Consider the following 8,914-nt stretch of genomic DNA (forward strand, 5'->3'; position numbering starts at 1 on the left):
TATGCATGAAGTCTCTTAGCTCACATTATAGATCTTGAATTAGAGTCTCAAAGAATAACTATGAGAAAATGTAACTTATTTGATTAGAATACTGTATTATGAGTTCAAATATAAGTTTGAACTTGTTTTATTGAGCTTATTTATTGAGATTTTATTTTATTTTAAGGATACAGCCATCTGCAAACAATGAAGAATACGCTTACGTAGTCAATTAAATATTGAGCACAAAGTAAGCGCTGTACCAAGAATAAGATACTATCTTACTTATATTGAATGCTGATATATTTAGTGTGTTTATCTGTTGACTTTTAGTATTGAATTCCTCCACTGGAAGGTGAGTCTGTAAGGCGAGGACTTGTCCTTTTGTCCCCAGTGCCTAGGGAAAGGCCGCATGACTCAGCATGACTCAGCACTCAGTACCTACTGAGTGAGTGAATGAACAGTTAGTCACAAGGGGAAAGGAAGTCAGGCTGACTGGCAATAGGTCACAATTACCAGAAAAATTAGGATATTTCAAAGTTCTGTATCAACTGCAGGCAAATATTATAGAATGAAAATCTGTGGCCTGTGCTTTAATCCATCAATCCTAAAAATTTACAGCTTGGAATGGCAATGCTATTATGGTGTTAGTGAGACTTACATTTTCTATGAAGCTGTCAGAAGCGAAGTTAAAATTCCAGAACTTTTGGGAAATTAGCATACTGTGTAATTAACCTGTGCCCTGCTCCGCACTGGTTTTCCAAATGCAGGTATGCCTTGGTTTATACGGAAGATATAATTCTGAAAGAGCTGTGTGTAAAAATTAAATCATATTTAAGATACAATTAAGAAACTTATTAGCTAACAGACCAATCTTTGAATCATTTGAAGGCAGATAAATTATTTTATAATATAAATAACCACTAGCTAACAATATGAATTTGTATTATCTCACACTGTATTTTTCTTAGATAAGATATTTGTCTCAAATCACTTTGTCTGTTTAGTTTGAACACCTGGATTCTGTTTTTCAGAATGGCACTCCTATTAAACTTCCTAGTGGCCCCCCTGTCATATCTGCCTGGATTGTTCCTAATCTAAGCAATAATTCCAACTTTTCAGGAAACCTATAAAATAGTTTGAGGGAGGACCTGGAAAGATGCAAACCTATGTAGAGACAAATAGAATTTTCATATTACAATATTTTAAACATAATTTAATTTATTTATCACACTTAAGATTTTTAAGAAGTTTCTTTGTGAGAGGAGATATGCCATTTAGAAAAAAACAGTAATAAAAAGGATAAATTATATTGTGCTTATCAAAGACTTAGTAGTAAATGTTTCTATTTAGAAAAATAGGCTACATATAAATATTATGCATATTATAAGCATATAAGTGTATCTACTTTATCCTTGTTTCAGACTTGTTAAACTCTTAAGAAAATCTTGCAACTTATCTAATGTAACTCCTTGCTCTCAGCGGACTCCGTAAGCTTTCTGTTAGCTCCACAAGCAGTCATCCCTGTGCCCCGTGGGGTTTGCTCTGTGGCAGTGGTCCTCAAAGTGGGGTCCCCAGACCAGCATCAGCCTCACAGTGTTAAAAATTCGGGCTCCCCTCACACATCCTCTATCAGAAACTCCTTGGGTGGGGCTTAGCAATCTGTGTTGAATGCACCCTCTGGAGCCCTTTATCCCTGGTGAAGTTTGAGAAACACTGCCCTGTGGGATTTAGGAAGGAAAACTGTTTTACGGTTTTATAGAAAAGATAAGACATATACACAAATGACAGTAATAACAGGGTGACAATAAAAGGGTGACATTTCCCATAAAACAGTCATAGATAAAGCGTAACTGGAATTTGTGGGGAGAAGAGATTACTTTGCTGTGGAGATGACATCCCCAATCGTACACTGGTTCATCGAGGCGTCTGGGTGCTGGGGCCAAGTAAGACACAGTCTTGACCTCACTGGTCAAGTCCTCCACTTATCCTCATAAGTGGGTGGTTCTGCTTGCTAATTCCCTCACGGCTAGAAGGAACTTTAGACATCACACAGTCCAACCATCTCCAAACTTGAGAGTATCTCAGAGGCATCTGACTGGCTGCTTAAAACACGTTCTACTGGGCCGAACCCAGAGTTTCTTATTCAGTAGGTCTAGGGTGGGGCCTGGGAAGTAGCATTTCTAACACACTCCCGGATGCTGCTGAGGCTGCTGGTCCAGCTTCTCAAGTGGAGGATCGCTGATACAGTCAGCTTTACGAATGCCCAGAAATATGACTCACCCGAAAAAGTTAGCTCAAGGCTGAAATGGAAATAAAACCAGTTCCTCAAATCCCAACTCAGTATGACCTCCACTGCAGACTGCCTTTGGGACAAGCTGAAAAGAAAATGCCTGCTGGATCCTCAATGATTCTAGAACAACTGCAGGAGCAAAGAATTGATGACCTGGTGATATTTCGTCTGGCTCTCGTCTATATTGCATTTTAATTTCTTATTCCCAAATCAGCCACGTTCTCGACATCTGCATCCCAGTTGTGAACCGCTGGGCATTCTATTTTGTATATGGAGATCTGATTTGTACATAAAGGAACATTTGAATCGCATCATTTTAAAAAAGGCAATTCTAAAACTTACTATTTTCTTCCTGATGATAGAGTGTTCGCAGGACAAAGGTCTTCTATTATAAAAACACCTGTCTCTTGGTTCCTTTCTGTAGATGACCGACTATGGAACTAACAAAAAATTTACCGTGCTCGTTGAGCATAAGGAATTAAAATATGTGCTGAGAGACAATCAATGGAGATAATGTGCTGCTGATAATTTACTTCTATTTCAGAAGCGTGTGTGCTTGATCCATACGTAAATCCACGATTAAGTTCTCTAATTCTGTAAATTAGAGAAAATATATTCATCTCCTTCTGAGTAGTGATAAAGACAGATTTCCCGGAAATTTAATTAATCTACTTCGCATTCTTGAATGGTCGCGTGAAAAACTCAGACACCTCAGCACAAATCATGTAATTGCATTTTAAGTGATAATATGGAAAAACTGGGCGTGGATGAAAATAATATATTCTGAATTGTACTGTGACTTCCTCTGAAAATTTCAAAATCTATTTTTAATTGCCTTCATTTTAAATGAAGTCTTGTAAGAAAACTATTTTCCTTATCTAAAGGTCAGCACTGAGGAAGGAGTAGAAATGAGGAAGACCAGCGGCAGCCAGATGGCATCTGAGCCTCCGTGGATGAACCCTCGTGGATATTAGAGGGATGATTTGCTTAATCCCATTGTGATTAATGGCCTATCAAGGGATGAGAGGGTGTTTAGACACTTATTTCCTATATATCTATGCTAATTTCCTACCACTGAATCCATGTCATTACATAAAGGAGAGAGGAAATACCTCTGTCTCCCGGTCTCTCTTCTTCCCTGTAGTTAATCTCTCCTTTTTCCCATTTTGTCAAATAGGGTATAAAAAATGTTCAGACTCCAACGCAGTTAAATCTTAAGCACTTTCACTTGTCACAGCCATCATCCAGCCTCCCAAATTAAAGAACAGCTGTTCAGATTCTCTGGGGTAGGACATGATGAGCCTTATTTCTTACTTCCTGCAGAGCTTGGTTTGAACTATTTCTGATTCTCGAGAACTCTAAGTAATCACTCACTCTTTAAAAGAAGACAAAAACTCAATATTACTTTCTTAAGTAGTTTGGATGACCATCTATTGCTTTCATCCTGAGGAGAACAACTGGTTTATTTTGCCCCTAAAGATAGCATTCTTAGAATTCCATGAAAAAGTTTATTGAGTGTACCTATATTGTGTTGTTAGAAACAGCATGAAGGCGCTTCTTCCTCTGTGAAATGAAGCCAAATAATTGTGTGATCTGTTTCTTAAAATCGAGTTTTAATGCCTTCAATAATCCCACTTGGTAGAAAGCTATTTTCTAATGCAATGGACTCAGTTTCCTGAAATTAGCTTCTTGGGCTCTAAAAAGAAAAAGGAAAGTGATAGTTGAGTGGGAGAGAGAGAGTTTAAACAAAGGATGAAGCAGATGTCTATTGGATTTTTTTCCTCCTATTTCTCTTTGGGGTGGAGGTTCAGGGGAAATATCAGTTTTCAAGCACCTTTCAGCCCCAATTTCCCAGCGTTTAAGTTTGTAGAGTAACTTCATCACTGAATTGACTTAATTTCATTGTTGATAAGACCTACGAATCAGATGTTTCTAACACCACTGTACCCATTGTTTTACCATTGTGGCTCAAATTTTAACATGCAGGCAAATTACCCTCATCACCCTCGGATCTTACTAAAATGTGGGTGTTGACTGAGTGGGCCTAAGATTCCATGATTCTGACAAGTTCCATGATGATGCTCGTGCTGCTGGCCATGAACCTCGCTTTGAGCAGCTGGGCTGTGTACCTGCAACACGTAAGTTAGTCTTATAACGATGTGTCTTGTTCTCTTTCCTATCTTTTTTTGATTCACAGGCAGACAGCATCTCAAGATGAAATACTATCTCTGGAGTTAAAGGGTTTCATTATAGAAAAAGAGATTATGAAAAAAAGCATAAAAAGTTGTTATCCAAGCTAAAGAATTTGGACTTAGAAAAGGATGCAATTATTTTTTTCGGTAATGGAAACAAGATACTAAAATTGAAAACTTGGCATCTCTTTTAAATTAAGAAGTTTGAAAATGTGTCTAATTCCTAATGATTCATTTTGACTATCCTGAATTCTTCGGTTCTCATGTAGAAAGGAATGTCAGCACTTAGAAATTTAGTGTCACTCAAAACGAGGTTCCATTTTATGAATATTAGTGATTTTCAGACTAAATTTAATTTTAGAATGTTATGTTTTAAGAGTCTGGATATCAACTAAGTATGCCACTGTTCAATGCCAATTGAACTGTTCAATATGCTTTCTTTTTCTCTTAATAAAATATACATTTGAGAAAATATTAGGAGCTCAGGAAATTTGGAGTGCCAGAGGAAGAATGGCATATTCTGCATCCAATTTATAATTGAATCGTAGGCCAAAGCCTTAGAGAGAAGATTAAATCATTTAGGGGAGACTGTTCATATCTATGTGGTGATTTACATGAAGGTAATAAGCATTAATGAAATGTTGCAGTTCTCTTTTAAAGCCGTAGATAGGATTTTGATCATTACTAACATAACGCAGTTTAAGCCAGTAGAGCTATAGTGGTTTTCATTAATAATTTACATAAACTCCAAAATTTAGAGTCTAAATTTTAAATGTTTTTTGGAATTAAGGAAGTTATATTTAAAAATAACTATTTCCCATAACAGCTTAATCTTGCATGGCCTCAGCAAAACAGTGCTCATTATATTCCCATGGAAAATTGTTTGCTTTTTGATAGAATACTAAAAAAATAAATTTCGTTAGTGTATAACAGGTTTTGCATTCAGTTTGAAGGTACATTTTAAAAGATTTTGACGGTTCTGATATTTGGAGTCTAGTTACTTGAATGTGTGTCATTGAATTAGATCCCTCAACACGATAGGTATATACAAATTTTTTATTTTTAAGTGAGTTATGTAAACCTGTGTTCATTCCTCCTGACATATATAATTCTCAGTTTTTTATTGGTGAAAAAGTTATTTTGCATGTCATTTAACCTCTGGGTGGCCCCCTGATCTGTTCTTGCTAACATCTGGATAGTCTTCTGCTGACTTCTGGCTGATTCACAGGCACCTTTATTTATCAGCTGCAATGATCAGTTGCAATGGTTAATTTAGGGCCTACTATGTCCTGGGCACTTTACTTATGTAATCACATATAAGCTTCAGAATAATCCTACTGGGAGACAACACTCCTTCTTTTCAAACCCAGAGGAGTGAAGTCACTTATGAAGCTGTCCAAATAAAAAGACACTGAGCTGGTGCTCTAAGGTGTCTGCCCTCTGTCTGCAAAGATCATGTTCTTCCTCTCACATGCCTCGCAGACTGCATCTCCCAAAGTGCCGACTAATTTTTAATATTTGTCTACAAAGAATACAACTGTGATTCATGTTATTGCTGTTACAGAAAAAAAAGTAAGCTCTATTCCATTCTAATACCATGTTGGGACTACTGTACTTTTGATTTTCCCATCTATTATTTTATTCTGTTAATTAAGGGTATTTTTTTCCTGTTACGTGGCCATCATAATAATTGTTTTAAAAATTCTAATCTGGTGTCTGTAGTACATCAGAGGCAGCCATGAGCACCGTCTCTGAGTCTCCGCCCTGGGTATAGTTACTAGTATTTCTTCATGAGTTTATTGCCTAGTTTCTTATTATAACGGTAATAAATGTTCGGTGTAAAAATAATTCAAACATTAATTTATAAGCAAATGGATTCGTTTAAAGTCTAATTTCTCAAATGAAACTATTGTGTTACAACTAACCTTTCCATCGTAGTTGGTTTCTGCACTTCCCTCCTTGATACTTTCTAGGAATAAAGGCTTTGTCTTGTTCAGGAATAAAACCACGCTGAGCTCAGAGCGGCAGAGAGAAAGATTACCAGTTCTGTTTGGTGGTGTTACTTCCATTTTCCTGCTGATCCCTCCATCCTGCTCATCGCCATTTAAAATCTGACTAACCAGCCACACACCTCCCCAGTGAGCAAAGCCTTTTGTAAAACCCTACTACCATTTTTAGATAATAGCTGAAAAATGGTGAATCAATTAATTTATTTATATGTTAATTTATAAATAATTTGATTTGAACTCTGACATAGATTTTGAAGCAAACAGAGTGCTTGTCCAGAAAAACATTTCTCTAATTTTTTTCCAGGAAACTTTTCCACCCACTTGTAGAAATCTTATTCAAATAATCGTGGTTCCAAGTGTGGCTCGACCATTTCCCCAGAAGGTATGTCTGCTTTGCAAGTACAAAGCTGGCCCCCGGCCTCACCTGGCTGTGAAGGGGCGAAGGGCAATGAGGTCTCGTCAACAGTGTTCAGCAAACTGTGGTTGTTTGCCAAGCATCAGGCACATCCGTCTGACTGGCTGTTACTCTTGATTCCCCTGCTGGTTTGTTAGGCTGTCGGTTGGTGTCACCGTCCTCATGGAAGGAAAATGATGTTTGTCCCAAGTCCACTTAGGTAAGATGCGCGTGTTCTTCTTCTTGTTTAAAGTGGCTTCATTACCTTTATTTGTGGGACTTTTTATTTTTTAGAACTTTTTGCCCCATATGATTAATGGAGTCACTGTTTGTTTCCAACAATGATTTCAGTGCAATGGATGTGTCCAATTGTAAATGCCACAAGCACAGACTTTTCCTAAAAATGAAATTTGGGATGCCTAACCATTATTAACGAAAGTGCTGCCTTAGCCAGAGTCAAAAGACAAAAGTCTCATTTTTTATTAAATACCTTGGGTAGATGTTTGTAAATACAACGGAGACTTTTTATTTTATCGAAGGAAGGTTTTCATTTATTCTTCTGTTGTATCAAACTGTGGTGCAGTGTTTTAATTAGAGGGTAGTATTAGTTATGTTTTAGGTTTAAAAGAGTACAGGAAGTAGCTGATAAAATATTAATTTTAAGAACTCAATCCATTCGAGCATTTCAGACTTTTAAATAATTGGTGTCAAAGTCAGATATTTTCGAAAGATTTATGTGCAAATGGTAGACGTAACCTGAAATCAATGAGATGAATGTGGTGATTTCAACTACTGGGAAGGACAAATAAATGTATTTTCTCAGTCTTTGCATGGGAATATTGTTTTTAATAGCTTTAAAATACAAGTCTGAAAAATATAGGTGTATTTAACAGAAATAGTGGGGTTTAGTTTTTGAAATTGAATATACACAGGAAAATCTTATTTAAAAAAATCTGAAATATGATTCGCCACTGAAGGGCTGTAATACGTCAATGTATCAAACGTCGTTATTTACCCGTAGTAATTACATGATAGACGTTTGAGGAATGCTTACTGTTTTCTTTACAAATCAGAGTTTAGTCAAGGTGAGCCATGCCCATCTTCACTTGCGTCCTGAGGGACTATGGAGAGGGAGGGAGAGGAATGGAGTGAGTGAGAGCATTCCAGGCATGGGGCTTGGGACTGTCTACAGTGTGAGCATCATCATTCAGTAGAAAAAAGGCAGAGAGCTGCTCTTGCAGGACGTATGGCCACCGTGAAAGTTGCTTTTTATCTTGAAATGTCCTATTGTGCAGAAAACAATGGGATGTGGGATAAGTTTTATATGGAGAAAATAAATGCTTACTTTTTCCTTTTGATTTATTTTAGTTACCAAAAATAGGTTTGAAACATCCCCATTTGGCTTCAGATGAATGAAAAATGAACCTTGAATAAAAGAAAAGCATCAAATTGTTATGTGTTTCTTAGGTGAAAAGCAACAATGTTCCAGAAGGGTGAAGATGATGTTTAAATGTACTTTAAGCGTGCTGCTGACAGATAACAGGAAATATGATCCTTAGCTCTGAAATCCTTCCTTTCAAATATCTTTTAGAATTTGAAAACTTTGGGAGAATTGTATTACAGAAATAGAAAAAAAAATTACCTGGAGCAAAAGACAAAGAAATGGGGCTTTTTATTATGTGCTTATGAGAGTATGTGTCCGTGCAGCCTCTGAATTAGATTTCTGGAAAATGGAATGTGTGGGAGGGGGTTCTAACAGGATAGGGACATCACCTGTTGCTCTCTTTGGGAGAAATGAAATGTAATTCCAGGCTAATTCAGGGAATTGAGAGCATTATCTTGAGCTGTTTTGCTGCTGGAGTCTTTATTAGCTTCTCGTTCTCCTATGGTTTCTCAAATACCCAGATTTAGTCAGTGCCACAGGGCACAGTGCATCTCTGTGACTCCACAGGGGGCGCCCCAGCAGACAGAGACCAGATCTGGAAAACACGAACCAACCCAGCCACTGACAGGGGGGCTTCAGAAAAGCAGCACACATTATTTAATT

At 37.2% G+C, this 8,914-nt stretch overlaps 1 long non-coding RNA gene across 1 annotated transcript; it reads left to right on the forward strand.

The window, feature by feature from the left end:
* The first annotated feature begins 299 nt into the window (after positions 1 to 299).
* On the forward strand, positions 300 to 8,316 carry LOC103558781 (uncharacterized). Its single transcript, XR_011527655.1, has 5 exons — positions 300 to 4,410; positions 6,462 to 6,602; positions 6,778 to 6,855; positions 7,026 to 7,087; positions 8,236 to 8,316. It is a non-coding gene; the product is annotated as an uncharacterized lncRNA (long non-coding RNA).
* Positions 8,317 to 8,914: the final 598 nt, after the last annotated feature.

The sequence above is a fragment of the Equus przewalskii genome, chromosome 15 (genome assembly GCF_037783145.1).
Source record: "Equus przewalskii isolate Varuska chromosome 15, EquPr2, whole genome shotgun sequence".
In the NCBI taxonomy this organism is placed as follows: domain Eukaryota; kingdom Metazoa; phylum Chordata; class Mammalia; order Perissodactyla; family Equidae; genus Equus; species Equus przewalskii.